The sequence below is a fragment of the Paralichthys olivaceus genome, chromosome 13 (genome assembly GCF_024713975.1).
Source record: "Paralichthys olivaceus isolate ysfri-2021 chromosome 13, ASM2471397v2, whole genome shotgun sequence".
In the NCBI taxonomy this organism is placed as follows: Eukaryota; Metazoa; Chordata; class Actinopteri; order Pleuronectiformes; family Paralichthyidae; genus Paralichthys; species Paralichthys olivaceus.
Window position 1 is genome coordinate 20883313 of NC_091105.1, and position 16051 is coordinate 20899363.

The 16051-nt window shown below is 40.6% G+C and overlaps 1 long non-coding RNA gene across 2 annotated transcripts; it reads left to right on the forward strand.

The window, feature by feature from the left end:
- The first annotated feature begins 839 nt into the window (after positions 1–839).
- On the forward strand, positions 840–15292 carry LOC138413583 (uncharacterized). Of its 2 annotated transcripts, XR_011245954.1 has the most exons (4): positions 840–1015; positions 13713–13874; positions 14001–14103; positions 14509–15292. It is a non-coding gene; the product is annotated as an uncharacterized lncRNA (long non-coding RNA). The 2 variants fall into 2 exon arrangements; XR_011245955.1 differs by lacking the exon at positions 13713–13874.
- The last annotated feature ends 759 nt before the right edge of the window (positions 15293–16051 follow it).

The window sequence follows — 16051 nt, forward strand, 5'->3', positions numbered from 1 at the left end:
CCCTTGTGCTCAATTAGCTTGTAGTGCATTAGCGACCGCATGCTAATTGTCAGTTGGCAAAGGAGTGGAAGGAGAACCCTCAAGGAGATACCTCAGGGAGTGATGGGTGGGGAGGAGAGAGGATGGGTGGGTGGTGGTGATGGTAGCGTGCTTTGTTGCCTAACCTGCCCATGAGCACGTAGTGTCTGCGAGCAGCCGGAAGCAGCCCACATCTCGCTGTACAACTTGAAATATTTAAGGGATATCACATTACCGCCTTTGAATAAGGCAAATAAGACCTCGGGTGCCACGCCTCGCTCAAGTCGGCTCAATCGAGGCTCAGGTCAAATGTGCATTGTAATGTATGAAATGGATAAATCTCACTGACAGGATCCACTTCTTCACAGAGGATTGAGAGAATTTAACGGGAGCTAATTTAGCGGAACTTTACACATCTCTCTTTCCCCAGGTGATGTTTCAGTCTTGACAAAGGCTTCCAGAATGACTGTATGTGTTTTTTTAATCAGAAGGACAAGGTTCTTCTACTTCTTCATCATGACAGGAAGTGCTGCTCCCTCCGCTCTCACTCTCTATCCCTCTCCTCTCTATCTCGTTGACTCTATCTAAAACAGCTTTTTGGATCTCATTCATTTCCTTGTTGCACTCCTCCCCTCCTCTCCTCTCCTTTATAAAATCTCTCTTATTTTACCATTTTACACTCCCCCGCCTCCTATTCTCTTTCTCTGTTCCTCTTTCTACCACCTTTTCCTTTCCATCTTATCAAATTCCACAGGGTGGGGAGGGGAAGTGAGGGTGGATCCACCCACATGAAGTGATTATTCATTGCTATTTTAGCGGCGTTGCTCTCAGCTGGGCCGTAACATCCACCTGCAAAAAATCTTGTTGTGTCAACTGGATCAACATGAAGACAGAGGCATAAAAAAATGTTGATACATTGCAGCACAAACATCATTAAACAGTGCTTATAATAGTTCTCCATGCAGCAGCAGCAGCAGCACGGAGGATACAGATGAAGGTAAATGGCTGACTCTTGCTGTTGTTGGTTCAGGGTGTGTGCAGTGTGTGTTTGTGTGTGAGGCAGAGGAGGGGGGGGGGGGGGGGGGGGGGGGGGTTGTTGAAAAGTCCTCCCAGTGTAAAGGGAAGGTGACTGATTGAGAAGTCCCAGGTTGTGCTCTGTTGCTAATATAGTTATGTGGTGTAATCGTGCAATAATAACATCATAATCCCATCTGGAATGAGAAACAGCGGACTGTGTGCTACAGTGATTGAGGCCATTTCCTGTGTATGTATGTGTGTGTGTGTGTGTGTGTGTGTGTGTGTGGCAGTGGCAGTGCATTTTCAGCGACGGTGACTGCAGGAGGGAGCCTGATGGATACAGGATCATACTGCAGCGCTGACATTGTCTTCAGTCCTCTTCCTCCTCCTCCTCCTCCTCCTCCTTCTCCTTCACCCTCCCCTACTGTCTGCCTGCCTCTCAGCAGAATTATCACTCTAAAACACACACACACCAGCAGGAGCAAGCACAGCCACACATTCACTGCATGAACACATGAACCACACATCAGGAAAAATGCACAAGACAATTGCAGGATTTGTGCACAAAGCGCACACATGCAAACACACACCTAAAAGGCATAGTTTCAAAACTACTGTCCCTGCCACACACCTGCCATGCATTCAGTGCACACGCACGCACACACATACACTTTTCAACTCACTCAAAGGCAGCCATGCATGTTCAGAGGCAAGGTGTCGCAAGAGCAAACACCATGAAACAAAAGCATTAGGGATACGTAGAGAATATCACAGCAATGGATTTCATCATGAAATCTTATGTCATTCTGTGAGTGTGTTGCAGGGCTCACAAGGATCCCGTGTCGGACTTGCACAAGGCAAACAGGAAGTCAGGCGGGGAGCTGTCGTTCCACCTTGATATGCACATGCACACATGTTTAGTTTACTGGTACATGCTGCTTGTTAGAGAGGAGGGGAAGTATATTCACTCCTGTCGTAGCCCTTTAATTTAAACAGAGGCCCCTCTATCTATCCTCAGGTTCAAAAGAGAAAGAAAGAGAGAGGGTGTTGGTAATGTGTGTGTGTGTGTGTGTGTGTGTGTTTGTTTAGCACAGGCCAACAGGAAAAGGTGCCTAAAGCTTGTTTATGCTGAATATATGCTAGAGTGAATGTCTCTGTGTGTATAAGTCTTGTTCTCTACATCAGCACACACTGCAATTAGAAGCCACCACTCTTGTGCTGCTTGCACTCATTTATGGTGTCCACTTAAAAAATAAATAAGTAAAACATCCTATGTCGTTACTTCTCATATACTTCTTTTACACCCAAATTAGCACATATCCGGCCTTTTAAAAAAAATTGTGGTTAAACAAGCTAAAAAGACGATAGAGTCATATTTGATGTCACAAACGTGTTGGACCACTGAGACGCTCTCTGACCTCGCTGCCTTGCCAATGTTGCATTTTGCACTTCATGCCCTAATGCCTGGAAGTTCAATGTTCATTAATTCATAACGTTGTGGAGAAAAAGTTTAACATCATCATCTAGACTTATAAAATGAAGTAATCAGCACATTCACTAGGGTGTCGTGTTTCCATCACTGTCCATCTGTATCCTTTTATGAAAGACCGTATTAGAAATCTTCATTGCAGATAATCCAGGTAGGATGAACACCACAATTTTTGATTTCATTACAATCTCTAAATTTTGTATTCGCTGCACGCAACAATGAAAAGTTACAGTATATTGTCAAACTGTTTGAGGAGGACTCACCAATGACAAGGAATAATTCTGAGGTAGGTCTGGAGCATTAACACAGGACAAGAGAACAGGGAAGGCTTAGAACACACAAGTGTAGTATAAAAACATCCAAATCGTACCTAAGGTCAATCAATGCTCATTAATATTCTTCAAATTTCATTTCCGTGACAGACGGAGTAAGCTTGTTATTAGTGTCTCTTTTATCACCTTTGTTTTGAAAGCTGTCATATCACTGCCGTGTTTACTCCTGTGATGATGTTGTAATTAACACGTTGCCCCAGACGTGTTGCCTATTTGACATTGTGTCTGACATTGGATCAGGCGGTAGACAAGCGCTCAGAGGCATGTGGTGAGTATATGCCAGAGAGAGGCTGGTCTAGACTCCGGGCGACACACCATATGATATTGATTATCTTTTGTTTGGCTATCTCTGTAGCTCCTTGCCCTGAAGGACTTAACTCACATTATTGTCTGGCATGAGGGTCCATTACTCCAATTTAGCGAGGCTCTCCAACCAGTGGTGAAGGCACTGCTGTTGAAAGGTGTTTGTGAGATCCTGTAACAAGGCAGTTAAATATTTCACACTTAAGTTTTAGTTAGACTGAAGCTACTAGGACAATTAAAAACCAATAGTTGAGTTACATGTATATTTACATGTCTTCAATTCTTGGATCAGAGGAGAAGTAACACAAGTAAAGGTGATACTTTAAAAGGCAGCTAGGTAGTGTTTACCTCATTTCTTCCTTTGTTTTACTCAAAATTGATTTACACAAAGCATGTCAGTGGGTAAAAATAGGTAAACGCCATCAGAAAAGCTACATCTGTAACTTTTTGCCTCATTAGATTTTCTTTGCCTTGCACAACATGTGGTATGAAAGTTCAACCCATAAATACATTTCCCTGTATTTGTGTGAGTACTATGTACAATGTAAGTGTACTGATTGAGACAAAATCATCACTTAGACAAGTGGTTTACCCTTTTCTTTTTTGGACCCACATTTTGTTTGCTGGCAATTTTAATTTTGTGTGAATACACATCATTGTGTGAGTACACATTATTTTATTTTAGTTATTTATAACTTTGGTGTGACATTAAAGGTACAGTGTGTAGAATTTTCTGATATCTCCTTCCAAACATGAAAAAAACACTGTGGTAGCTTCAGTTGTTATAAAAACTTAAAAGGTGTTTAGTTTGTCCAGTCTGAACAATGTAAAAAACATGGCGGCCTCTGTAGACAAGTATTTAAATATAAAGGGCCTTTTCTGGGGTAAAGAAAACTACAATTCATACAAGATGAAACTAGTGAAAACATCATGAGAATTATTTTAAATCAAATTTCTGCCAATAGTTCCTTTTCACCTAAATCTTACACACTGGACCTTTAAAGCATCAGTTAAACACACTCGTTTATTAACATGTAGACAACATCCTTCTAATTAAAAGCAAAATATTTAACATGATTATATTTCATACATTTATGTTGTAAATATGTTTTTATTTTTCAGAGTTAATATCCTTTTAATAATGTTTGCAGCTTGATAACCCACTCAAAATGTAATGATCTACGTTGATTTTAAAAGCAATCACAGAATTTTATTATATAAAGATGAGCTATATAAATAGCTACAGTTTAGGAAGCAGCGTAGAGTTTTGCAATCAAGCCTCTACGGACCTGGGCTGTTATTTCCAGATCTAGGTTGGTTAATTGCCTTTGCTGTTAGAGTTTACCCATTGAGATCCAACCCACAACGTAGTGTAACTTCCTTTTTGTGAACTGATTATTTTTTCTTTTGTTTTGATTGCTATTTCCATTTTTTTTGTCTGTGAAGCACTTAGTTTTGACAAATCCAATGTAAATAAAGTTTACGATTTTTTAAATAAATATTAGTGCTTTGTGTATAATCTGTATAAATCCCAAGACACAAAAGCCCAAATCACTTGAATTTTACCTTATTTAATTTTCATAACAGCTTGATTTTGTATGCATTTTTAATTTGTCTTTGAACAGGAAATAGTTTTAGAAATAATCCTCAATAGGTTCATTGTAAAAAAGCCACCAGTGAACCTATTTGTTTCAATGCCTAAACATGGACATGCGATAACAAATTAGCAAACATTTTAAACTTTGTAAGAATGTTGATTTTGTCTGCAGGAACAGCAAGTCACACCTTTGACCTGTGTGTGTAAACAAACAGTGCAGTGTGTGACAGGAACACATAACGTGTCATGTGAAACTGGAAGAACAGCATTATGGCCTCTACCACATTCCACACACCACTGTGGCTAAAGTCAGATCAGTGACGTGTCAGCATCCAAATTGTCCTCTTATTATTATTACTTGGGACAGTCATTCAGTAGCAATTTATCATCCTGTCAACCAAGTTAGCCCCACCCGAGCAATGCTCGATACCTGCTCATGTGACAGTACCATGCTGACTGACTGATGTCGTGTGTCTGATGTCGACGTGAACGCACACAGGTCCCTTGTGGCTTTATTGTCACTATCATCACTGGCCTTCTGATCAGATGCTGATGAATCAGGTGGAATATCACTTTGTTGTGTCACACCAGCATCAGCAGCTTCACAGTAAAATACATTTTCCATGTCAGTGTTGTCTCCTGTTCAGCCATCATTCTGCTCCTGAAGGAAAAATATCCACATAATTGTCACATAAAAGTAAAACAATAAAAAAAAAAAATCGATTGCTATAATCTGACAAATATCAAACGTCATTGAGCAAAAACTAGTTTTTACCATAGAATGGAATGTCACTTCCTGGAGAGTACGCTGACATCTTGCACATTTGTAACCACAGTATGTGCCGCATCGATTTGGGGGTGGAGCCACAGTAACAAGGTTGTGCCATGCTTGATCAATCGTGAGTCAGACTCAGCTGTCAATCATGATGTCAACATTTCCAGCTATTGCTAAATTTCTGCTAAAGATGTAAAATAACGCGCATGTTTTTTTTGTTGACAGCTTTCAAAGGTGTTTTAGCAAACACTGACATAAACAAATCGAGATTAGTTTCAGTGTTTCTGTGGTTTCCAGTTTATCTCTCAGCTCTACTGACAAGCATGAAACATGATTTCAGGTAGAGGTGCTGTGGTGTTCAGGCCCCACATTACCTGCATTGCAGACACGTACAAAATCTGAAATAATGCTACAGTAAATCTAAAACCTGCTTACACAGTCAGCACCTGAGCTAATATACCCTCAAACACTCACTCACCATCATACACCCCCCTCCTCTGTCCGTACTGAAAACACACTTTTTATTACTCTACTGATGTAGACTGTCCTCTTCGCTGCTGTAACACAGCCAATTCCCCGTTGTGGGATGAGTAAAGGATTATCTTATCTTGATCTCTATATAGAACGTCAGAAACTTATGAGCATTTATGAAAATGATGTCAACATCTGCATCATTTCCCAACATCAAGGGCAGAGGCGAGTTAATGCTTCGTACCTGGCAACCCAAAGTTTGTTCTTATCAATGGGTCATATCTGCTCTATAAAGCTGTAGTAAATAATGAACCTTTAATTTAACTATCTGTTACAACTTATACACCCTTTATTAAGATGGCCTCTCAAAACGGTGGTAAAAGAATAAAAATGAAAGTTTAAAATGACTCATAGATCAAATCACTGATCACCACGTTGCAAACCCAACTCAATGATTCACACAAGACTTCATGCTACTTTTTTTCACATATGAAGTCACACACCCCTAAACATGTTAACACACTTTGATGATTGAATAACTGGAGTTCCCCTTGCACACACACACACACACACACACACACACACACACACACACACACACAAGCAAAGTAAAATATCAAAAGCAATGTATTTTTACAAATGATCCCAGAGAATACCATTCCATTCTGGATTGTGTGTTTCAATGGGGTCACAGTTCAGTTGTCCATGAGTATAGATCCAACTAAGAGCAAATATAAGAATAAAGTCTGAAATGTGAGTCGCATAACTTTGTTTTCTTCTTTCCTCTCCCATCAGCCATCTCATGTAGGATTTTGATATAACACTTTTAATTGTAATCGATTATTTTTACATTGTTATAGTATTACATTTACTTGAAGAAATATGACACTGCTGCCAACACTCATTAAAATATTAACATTTTCCATTTTACACACACACACACATACATACACACACACATACAGAGACAACCTGTGTTACCCTCCACTTACCTTGATCTTGCTAATTATATCCGAGGCGTGTATGTGTGTTGGTGTGTGTCTATGTCTGCAACCGTGTGTGTTTGACTCCTACTTCTGCCACAGACAGCTGTTGTTTGTCTTATCCCGGGTGCTCAAATCGACTTTGTAATTAGCACTCTATGTGTTTTACCTTATGAGCGTGTGTGTGTATTTGGTAGGGGGGCACCCGGACTCCCTCCCTCTAAAACCACCAGCAACACCCTACCCACCCCCAATCCCTACTGCAAAGTAGAGCCTGGATCACCCACACACTCCGGCCAATAACAATAGCTCCAACACAGAAGCCATGTTCAAAACAGCTGACAATGAGATGTGTGAGTTTATGACCTCATTCCAAAAAGAGCTGAGGACGTTTCCAGTGTATATTTGCACGGGGAGCTCCCTGAAACAGCATTTATCTAAGCCGATGAGCAAATCACTTATTACTGATCACTTGTTCAAACAGAAAACTGTTGCCTCAAACACTAAGAGTTGCCAGTAAGTTTAGTCAGTGCCATGAAATCACGTGAATTAGGATTGATGCGTGTTTCACATCATCTTGATCTTATGGCACAAATATGGCAAGTGAAAGTTGAAAAACACACTGGCCTCATATAGGAAGGTGAAGGAGGAAATCACAACAAGGCATGCATTTTTTACAGAGTGGGGGGATGGGTGGTGTGTTAGATTGTCCCTCCTCCTCTTTTTTCTCTCCCCTCTCATCTTTGTTCAAGGCCTGTCGCACTAAAGCAAGCCACCGCTGAACTCAAGTCACAACGCATGAGTCAAAAGTCATAAGACAGTGTATGTGTGTGTGGTTACTTGAGATGTTTTATGCAATTAATGAGAAGTGGTAGTGTGGTAAGTGTGTGTGTATGTGTGTATGTGTGTGTGTGGGTGGGTGTGCGTTTGTGTGAGAAAGTGAAAGAAAGAGTGTGTGCCCATGGGAATGAGTGGGTAAGATGTCAGGGGAGTGAGGTGGACATAAATGAACACAGTTATTTCACTTGTATTACACACACACGTCAAAAACAAAACTTTTATTGCTTTATTACAATACTTCATCATCTTTACTGCTCCTCCTCCTTTCCACGATGAATAGAGAGTAAAAAGCGACTTAGGAAAATATTCATCATCACCCTGTTTTTTCCTCCTTCTCCCCTCCATCACCGTACTGCAATTGGCTCTGGTGTGTCTCCTGCTTTAATGGCCTCCGATGACGCACAAACACAATTTCCAGCTCCATCTATATGCTGTGGGTAGGCAGGGACACACAAAGCTCCTCACTGAAAAACTCCTCTCTCTCTCTCTCCGTCCCCCTCACAAAAGGCCTGCATGCCTCTCATTTGTAAATCACTTAAAAGCATGACAAATGTGCATTGGAAGTTTCAGAGCGTCCCTCTTGAAAGCATTTGCAAAGTCTCTCATTCACACCCCTTTCTTCCCAGATACACAGCTGTATTGTACTAACTAGACATACAGCTTGGCTACAGACGCACGGTTATTGTCGCTTAATTGCTTTCAGCTTGAATATTTAGCCGAAATATTTACTGTAATGAAAAGGCAGTTTGTGGTGGGCACTAGTCTTATCTTTGTTCGCCCCCATTTCTTCTTTTCTTCTGAAAGAATAATGAGATATGTTTAAAGTAATAGAGGCAGGTCAGTGTGATTGGGCTGATTACATTCAGTGGCTCGACAGAAAGAGAGTTTTGTAGCTGTGAAATGATTTGAGAGCAGAAAGAATGTTCGACTGAAATCCAAAACAAAGGAGTCTTGTCCACAACACTAATCCCACAGGAACATTTCTGCCATTGACTGGGAATTACTGTGTATTTCAATCATGTGATGGGCCATCAAGCACAAGGGTCACAGCGTTTTCTCGAGCGTTTGGGTTTGGATGTAGCCTAAGCTGATGACCGATGACATGGAACTCATAAAGCTGTGTTTTATAGTGTGGTGAATAATGTGTTTCAGTATTATAATGTAAGGATATGGAGGGGTGGTAACATTCACTGGATTGGAATTAAAACTCTGGGGGACATAGTGAGAAGATTCTGAAAGGGTCCCAAAGGGGTCACTGATAAAAACAACGATCCACAATTAAGTGGACAGATGTAATCGGGCATTTCAATTGGGATGTTCTTTCACTAATATGACACATAGCCTAAAATTATGACTTCATTATCGAAATATTATGACTTGATTCTCCTAATGGTGAAAAAAGTTAAGAAGAGATAATCCTTCATTAGTCCCACAATGGGGTAATTTGCAGAATGAGTGGCCCTTATACTCTGTTGTTTTTATATTTGAACTCTACAACAATTCAGGGGAAAATATTAAACTCTTTACTCTCCTTGCATTTATCTGACAGCTATAGTACAAGTTATTTTTATCCCACCAAGGAGGTTGTGTTTTCACCCCTGTCTGTTTGTCTTTGGTTGGTATGTTGCTTTTTAAGCAAGATAACACAAAAACTACTGGATCACCACAAAACTTGTTTTTGACATTGAGAGACCTGATATCTATGTGTGTGTGGAATTTGGAAAAGCTTGATTAACTTTAAGGGGACTATTGGAGCTTGGCGATTGTATCCGAGCTACTGAGTGTCATTCTGATTAGAGTTTAGGAAGCCATTTGTGTAGCAGGTTTATGTTGTGACCTTTTGAGGGGAGTTTCACTTGCATATATTAATGATTATGTATCAGTGGCCATGTTTTTTCATAGTTAAAGTACATTTAGCAAACAGCACCCAGTTAATTCTGAAAATAGTTTTGCAATAACATATTGGATATTTAACTCACATACTTCCTCCATCATTGTCCTAACAACACATATTATTCTTTCCCATAATACATACCTTGTAGGATGAGATATCTTGCGTTGACAATGCATTTATGTGTTTTACCACTTCCCTTGCGAATGTAATTATATGATTAAAAATATGTAACCATCCCCTCTCACAACAATGCTAGCTGTCAGCAGGGACTGAGTGTGTGACTGTCTGTCTGCACTCGAGACAGTTATTTCAGACACCGACACAAGGATGAGATTTTGTCTTTCATCAAATCTAACATGCTGACTATCTGGGTCAAACGCCTAAAACGCTGGACTTACCCTTTGACATTAGTCATGGGGGTCCATGTCGTCTGCTGTGTGTTGCGTTGGATTTAAAACACAGGGCTGTGTGTTCGGGCCCTCTGTGTCGCCCTGCAGTACACTGTCAGAGCTCTGTCCCAGGAAGGCTCTGTCAGAAGTGCTGTTGTAAATGCTCTCTGCGATACTGTCTCTGCCCCCTGTGATTTTAAGGGTTCGGCACCGCTGAGGTGGAAAGAGAGGAGGAAAACCAGAACATTTTACATTATGACTGTGATTTAATTTTATCTGTATAGTTCCATATCACATACATACATAATGTCAAGGGACTTCAAGGGTGAGACAGAGAAATCCAACACAATGAGAAAACAGTGTGGAGAGAAAAAACTCCCTTCTAACAGGAAGAAACCTGTGGTGGAAACAGACTGACTGTGGGCAGCCACCTGCCTCAGCTGATAGGGGTGAGAGAAGTGGAACGGGGGAGAGAGGAGAGGTGGGTGGAAAAGAAGACGGAGGGAGAAGAGGAGGAACGGCAGTGTTATCGTCATGTTTAAGCTCCGTCACTGGTTGTGTCCGTAAAAATCACCGGAGTGATATTGACAGATGTAGCAGTTAATAATAATATCTGCTATATGTTACTGTCTATGGCCATAATGTGAATATGGCTCAAAATGTCCTTTATACCAAAAGGATTTAAATAATTGGAAATCATATTAAAAAATAGAGGAACCATATTGTTGCACCATATACTACTGCATGGAATCTCCAACGTGTGTTTTTTATTCTCATGAGCTATACGTCAAAGTAAAAACTTTTACTGCGATCTTCCTTAATGAGATATTTAAACACTGAATGATAATGGTTGATATTTCAAATGAGTCCCATTCTACTTGAGATCACACACAAATTAAGAGTGGTGGATAAAGTGTTCAGATACTCTGAAGAGGAGTTGTATCCACTATGCCACACACCTGCCAATTTAAACTGATACAGCCATCACATCTTCATGACTCACCCATTAATATACCGTGATGAAATATTAATAAGGTATACTTTGTTGAAGAGTAAATTATTTATCCCTGCACAAGTTTTCAACACCTCCATTAAGCGTCTGGTCACTCCTAGCAGGAGCTGTGTAGGACTGTTATCAATTCCACTTCACAATAACAACACACACACACACACACACACACACACACAGCGAAAAGGATTTCACAACACATCAAAGTTTCGAGCTCTTGGCCTGCAGCTTCCTTCCATTTAAGCACTTTGGAGCCTTTGTCTGCTCCCATAATGCACATGTGCACACCTCTGCTCCCAGCCACCGTGGCCCCTGTGTCTTTGTATGAGACCCCTGCCTTCTCCTTATTGTCATGTTAATTACATGTTTGCTCCGTTTTGCAGGAGCCTGCCATCCATCAAAGCGTCTCTGAGCTTTTCATCTCACAGTGCACATCTCTACATGTAATTAGGTTTGGGGCGAGGAAGAAGATGGATTTTGTTAGCACCATGCAGAGGGTAAAAGAAGACATTAGGAAGTCTCTGTGGCTGTTCTGGGACCAGCCTTTAATTGATCCGAGCTGCCGTGGGGCCACGGCTTCATGTGGAAGGAAGCTGATTATCCCTGTGTGTCATCCTCGGTGCATCTTAGCATTAGCTTAGTTGCTTGGGCTTTTTCACTGTGATAAGGGGGGTGCATGCAAGTGTGTGCACACAGGTGTGAATATGTGTCGGCCAATAAAACTACACATTTTATGCACTGTGAATATATGGGATGAAAAAGGTGGGGGATGGATTTCTGTCTGTGCTTATGTCTATAAGTGCCGTGCACTCAGGCAGTCACAGATGAGTATGCACTGTATTGCTGTGTGTACAGAGTGTGTGTTCGCGTGTGGGGGGGTATCAGGGGAGTGTATATGCATGTTTGTATTTATAGTGGCTGAGGAGAGGAGAGGCTGTGCTGCGGCCAGAATAATTTAACATCCAGATGTGCGGAAGCCGGGGGGAAATCGATACAGATGATGGCTCTCAAGCAGGTGATGAGCATACTGTCATAATGCAGTGAGGAAGGAGAGGGATTAATATTTAACAGTGATGTGGACTGAACAGATGGGCAGTGATAAAAAAAGGCTGAGCAGCGTGAGGAAGAGGTCACGGTGAGAGGTAATATAGTCATCAGAATAAGTTGAACTATAATCAGGGGATGATAATCACCACTCACACTTTGGAATAGATTAGAGCTCACAAATTACTATGTACTCATTTAGATTATCCTCAATATTCATATTGATAGAATACTTATTTACTAGCTTTACTGTGTTTTTGTAAAATGGTGGAAGATTAAAGATCTACACTTTAGAGTATTTGTGCAATGGCCACACTGTATCAACACAACAGATTATGAACAAGGCTAACTATAGACAACAATGTTGAAAAATCAATATATAAGGATTTTCTTTTCTAAATTATAGTTTTTTAAAAATCAGACTGGGATGGATATATTGTCTTTATAGCAATAACTATTTAAAGGTTGATAGTTTTATTGATTATGTTTAGGTTTTTAAAATGATTCGATATCAGGCTGTATAACGTTTTCCATTGTTGACCTCAATTTCATTGTAATTATTGTTTTGTTGTGTGGTACATAAGTTTGTCATAAGGATTTTGGTTTTGTGACTTTGCTGTTTGCAATGTTTTGTTATTGTATATATTCTGTGAAACTGGAAAAAGCACATCAGTGTCTTTCAGTCCTTTGTACTCCTCTCATAACCCCCTGAATCTCTTTAGTTCTACCGTATTTCCTTGGTGCTGCGAGTGTATAAAACATGTACACACATAACTTGATTGTAATTAGGGATGCAACGGTTATTGATTTTGCCATAAATCATGGAAACATTTGTAAAAATTAGTTGTACCGTTTCAACCCAAACCCTTATGATTACTGTGGTGATTTGGTTGATACAGCGTCTGCCTCCCCCCCCCACACAGAGAGTAAGTCAACAGTAAAACATAATAGAGACTCTCACAATGAGTTGAAATTAACAAGTGAACAGAAATAACGTAAGTCTCTTTTCACAACAACTGCAGAGAAAACACAGCTGGTAAAACCAGTTTAATTCACTGCATATCTGAATCACTTGGAAGTCAAGGCTGGCTTCATTTAAACATGTTTTCATTGCAAAAAAGATTCTTTAGCAATTTAAAGCTCTATTCTTTTAATATTGTGTCGGCTATATTATTCTTTTTAAAAGGACAATTGTAAAACTGTGAAATTACTGCAACTTATGTGTACTCAGTAAACATTTTAATAGTACAATTAAATGACTGATAACCGTGATCATTTTGGTCACTTTAATTGTGAGATGACATTTTCACACTGTTTCATCTCTAGTTGTAATCTTAAGCATCTTTTCATCTAGTACTTGTACATGAATATATTTGAGGAAAAATTTCATGACAGCTTGGAACAGTCCTGGATACATTACAAACACTTCATCAGCAATCTCATCTATTAAACAGTGTCCCTTCCAGTATAGTACAGTACATAAACAGGCATGGTCAGCCAACGTAAAATACACTTCCGTGTGTGTTTTCTTCCTCGTATTATGTACTGCAGGGACGTCCATGCTGTACTGCTGACCTTCAGCATGAAATGAAGAGTGTCTGATGCCTCTGGTGTGTTTGGAGGGGCTTTCTCTTTTCCGAAGATGGACAGCAATGCATTATTGATTACAAAATACTCCTGCAATGCTATTTCACCTTTCAAGCACAGCTGACTGTGAGTTGAGCTTTATTTTAGAGCGGCTCAGATTTAGTTTGCCTCAATGTGTGCACCTATTCACAGTGGCTGTTTTGTTTTTATAATGCTTTCTCCCTCCTTTCCCCCCCCTCTCTCCCTCTAAAGCCCAGGGGGAGGCTAAATGGTGGATATGCAGAAACAACTCCCTTATCTCCACATCCCTCTGCACAGCAGGCTGACTGAGAATTGCACAAGACAAAAGACAAAGGTGGGCAGAGAGACAAACCAATGTGCAACAAAGGGGGGGTGAAACGCAGTCTATTGGTTATCACATCTAACAACATGTGTGTGAGTTTATTTTGAGCTCAATGTGTGTGTGAAAACAACAGTTGCTACTGTACACATCTGTATACATGCATATAGTATTGGAAATTAGGAAAATGTAAATATAATACTATTTTACACTGGACTTTCATTTGCTGATATATTCTCACACAAGTGCTGATCGCAACATCTCATTGTAAATCTCAATTAATTTTATGGTAATTAATATGATAATTAATATGGTTTCAGTCACTGACTGTGAAATGTTACATGTTCATTTTGCTGAATTATTTGTATTAATAGTCGATGTTTGCATAAGGGCTCATCTTGTTTTTCTTTGTTTTCATAGTAAAACATAAAAGAATCCTCTGCATGGTCCAAAGCTTCTTTCCAAAGCAGAGAGCTGGCCCTACCTCTCCCGGTCCCCCGTCGAGGATGGTCACAGGGGAGGATGCCCATGGCGACCGCGGCTGTCAGTTGCTGTTTCCACGATGCCGAAGAATGATTGGTTTCATGGATTTGGACAGTGCTCTCTGACAGCGCGGGAGGTGGGGGAGACGCTGCCACACCTGGGAGAAGAAGCGCTGGCAGGATGTGAAATGTTACTGAACAAGGTCATTCCAAGGGTCATCGTTAGACCTGTCACTCGTCACCCCACACACACACACACACTATTGAGGAATTTACAGCCTGGGCCTCGTGCTTCTTATGGAGAATATTAGGTGGGAATTTATCCTTTGTTTGAGATGGGAGTCTGACTTTGTCTTTGTCTGCCTCAGCTGGTGAATCTTCAGACAACAAAGTCCTGGTTTGAAAATGAAAACATCCGAGCTGAAATCTGCAGATGCACCCTTCAGTCAATGCATGTTTCTGTTCAAATACTTTGATGTCAATGCATTTAAATCAAAGCTTTTGTTATTGCTGACAAATAAAGAAATAAATCTTTAATAATTGCCCGGGAGTTTTTCATTAGATACCTCCTATGCAAACAGGAACCACATTTTCCAGTCTGACAGCCTAGTCTAAAAAAAAAGAAAAGTCAGCCAGTATCATTGATGCCCGTGTTGTTGTTGGTGTTGAGGCTTGTTAGCATGAATGACAGGGCGAGGTATAGGACACAGCCAACTGCGGCTCTCTCTCACTCTCTTCCCCCTCTCAGCATGTTTTCCACAACATGAGTTTAGCATGTCTCTGAGAGAGGTGGGCTTCCTGACAATCTCCCTCCCAGAGCCCATGACAATTTTAATGATTGATCACTCCCCTCTTGGCTGCGGTGAGAGGAAAGGGAGCAGACCACAGCGCAAAATAAAAAAAAGGAGAGGGAGGAAAGAGGGGCGTGGACAATCCCACAAGGTCAGAGAGATGTCCAGTCTTTTGTTTTCCGTGGTGAGATCAGTGGCCTGTGCAGCCGCGAGGGGGGACAAGCAGAGTAACTGGCGGCCTGGCAGGAACAGATGTTCTTACACAATGAACATGCTCTTGGTTGGTTGCTTGTTCGCTAAAAGTCAAGGGACTGACTTCCCCTTTTTGGAAACAAAGGCTCTCCACCTGTACGTATTTCTTGTTGAAAAATGTTGCTGATGTAGTCAACATCACATATGATTTACATCTCGCTAAAGATACATCCATGCAACAGATGGATGTCTATTTATGTGCACGATGATGTGTTAAAGTTGCACATAATCCTGGTGTGTTTGTGTTGGTTAAACTTTTTCTCACTGAAAAATGTTGCGATTTGGTGGCACCATATTTCTTTGTCCAGTCAAGGTCACTTTTCTTTAAAGATCTTTTTTTACTTGACACTTCTTACCACTGTTTATACTACACACACTACTACATACTTTACAGGCAGCAACTATAGGGCACATGTGCTATGTTTAGCACGTGCTCTG